This window comes from Colobus angolensis, unplaced genomic scaffold (assembly GCF_000951035.1).
Source record: "Colobus angolensis palliatus isolate OR3802 unplaced genomic scaffold, Cang.pa_1.0 Scaffold303, whole genome shotgun sequence".
Lineage (NCBI taxonomy): Eukaryota > Metazoa > Chordata > Mammalia > Primates > Cercopithecidae > Colobus > Colobus angolensis.
Genome location: NW_012116300.1, coordinates 1,031,607 through 1,034,146, shown reverse-complemented (window position 1 = coordinate 1,034,146; position 2,540 = coordinate 1,031,607). Strand labels below are relative to the sequence as shown.

Genomic DNA, 2,540 nt, shown 5'->3' with positions numbered 1-2,540 from the left:
CTGGGGAGGGGTCTGCGTCTCGGCGCTCAGCCGCCTCCTGTGTGGTGTCCAGCGATTCCCTCCTTGCTCCTCGCCCCTCCTTCCTCGCCCCACCCCCGTCCCCTGGCCTAAGCCCGACACCCCCACATCAAGGACCCCAGCCCTCGCCCTCCGTTCCCTGGCGGTGTCCGCCCCGCCCAGCACTGCCTTCCTGAACCCGCAGCACCAGCCCCGTCCGACGGTTGCAGCTCGGGCGGTCCCAGTGACCTTGCACTTTTGCGGGTCTGGACGCACCCCGCTCCGGCTTCTGACTCTATAGATCTCCGGTGACGGCTTTCGAACTTTGCTGACCCACAGCCGACACTGAGAAATGCCTTTTACGCGTGTACTCTGCGCCTGTGGGTCTGGATGACTGAAGCACAAGTTTAAAGGGAGACGCTTGTTTTAAGCTCACATGACGCAGCTGGATCTGTTCGGATTCAATTCCGTTCCATTCTCTTCCACCCGGTTCCAAAAGGCCGCGGCTAACCCGTGGAGCCTGCACATAACGGGTCTGACGTAGTTGAAACGCTCGCTCTAAACCCTGCCCGTTGTTCCCTTTATTCCTTGTACTGGGAGGAAATTGAACTTCCATAGTAAGATAATCATGTGCAAACTCCAATTCCAAAGAAACGGCTTATTTTTACTTTCATATTTCTGCTTTCCAGGGCCAATATGATTTCCAGGGCTTGATCTAGATTTTCTCGTGTGATTCTATCATGTTTCTCTTGTTCCTCTCCCAAATGATAGAAACAAGATTCTATCATGTTTCTCTTGTTCCACGTCCTACTGGCGGGACGTGTGGAAGGAACAAGGCTGAGGTTGGGGCAACATTGCGGAGCGTTTATGACACCCAGCTGATGATGCACTAAAGCTGGAGATGGAAATGATTTAACTGGGGAGAGACAGTCTGAAAGTTAAGCTTTAGGAAGAGTGGCCTGTCAGCACCCTATATGGAGAATTGGAGTGGCTGCTTGCCAGAGCTGGCAAGATCGTTCAGAGGCTTTGGCTTGGGCTAAAGAGGTTGTGGTAAGGGATGATGTCCTGAGGTGGTGGGAATGGAAAGGAGAGGGAAGATAGGTATATCAGCCGTAAAGGGAGAGAGATTTGAGGACGCATTAAGCTATGGGAAGGAGTAAATAAACTTAGCTAAGATTATGATGGAGGGTGATTGGGGAATACCCGGCTGGGGGGGTGGGTCTCATTGGCCAAGCTCTCCCTTTCTGTGCCCTCTGATTTCTAAGTTGCTTTGGAGCTGTGGCTTTCGGGCAGTTTTGCACCCCAGGAAACATTGTGCAATGCTGATGGTCACGTGTGGAAGGGCATGACACTAGGGTCTGGCGGGTAGAGACCGGGGATGCTGCTGAACACCCCACACTGAACAGCACAGCCTCCCGAATCATCCGGCCCAAAATGCCGACAGTGCTGAGATCGTGAAGCTCATTTTGAGTAAATTTTAATTATCTGGGCATCTCTGCCACCTTCAGCCTCTCCAGGAGGAAGGTCTGTGTGCACCCACTGAGTGTGTGCTATCACCACAGGGGTTCATGGCCAAGGCAAGTGCACCGCCAATGCCCATGGCTCAGTTGTGGGTAGGTGGGAGGTGGGTAGACATTGGAGTCATCCAGGAGCGCTTTTTTTTTTTTTTTAATTTTGTAGAAATGGTGTGTGGAGGGGTGGTCTCGAACTCCTGGTCTCAAACAATTCTCTCACCTGAGCCTTTCAAACCGCTGAGATGACAGGTGTGAGCCACCTTGCCACCAGCCCATTCAGAAGCTTTTTAAACAAAGCGCCTTCCCTCCTCCCGCTCCTATCCCTCAGCACCCCTGCTGCACCTGGATACAGAATGCCTTGTTCTTGTGTAACACTCGACAGTTCATGGAATAATTTCACTTGCAGTATTTCATTTGCCACTTTTCTTTCTTCACAGGTGGAACCAGCCCAGAGAAGTTATGGGATTTCCCCTGGGGTCTCCTGCCCAGCAAGCCAGCGCCGTGACCCAGGTGTGGGAGATGATGGTGGCGTCTCTCACTCACGTGTAAAGGTAATTCTGTTGCTCCTTCAGCTGCCAAAAGAGCCGCCTGGTTTTCCAGCCTTACTGATTAGAGTTTGGACCTGTTGGTGTCTGAGAGACACCTGACAGTTGCTGACATGTGACCCTTAGGTCTACGCTGAGCCCTTGTGGCCACCGGCAGGACCACAGTGTCCCAGCAGGCCATCTGGCATTGCACTCAAATTGCTCCGCACCCACAGTTCTGGGAGATGGGGAGAGAGGATGAGAGTGATACACCATAAACTGAGACTTTGGAGCTTTCTGTGCACATCTGCTGGCCCGTGCTCCATTCACTTAAGAAATCTGTACTGAGTGCGGCCAGGCATGGTGGTTCACATCTGTAATCCCAGCACTTTGGGAGGTTAAGGCGGGCAGATCACCAGAGGTCAGGAGTTTGAGACCAGCCTGGCTAACATGGTGAAACCCTGTCTTTACTAAAAATACAAAAAATGTAGCTGGGCGTGGTGGT

General features: G+C 52.4%; 1 protein-coding gene across 1 annotated transcript in view; it reads left to right on the top strand.

Moving 5' to 3' along the window:
- The first annotated feature begins 800 nt into the window (after window positions 1-800).
- The window catches only part of FLYWCH1 (FLYWCH-type zinc finger 1), a 54,272-nt gene continuing 52,532 nt past the window's right edge, over window positions 801-2,540 (top strand). Inside the window, exons 1-2 of the mRNA XM_011950241.1 lie at window positions 801-1,047; window positions 1,949-2,062. The gene's annotated coding sequence lies outside the window, so the exon portion shown is untranslated. The remainder of the gene's footprint in view (window positions 1,048-1,948; window positions 2,063-2,540) is intronic.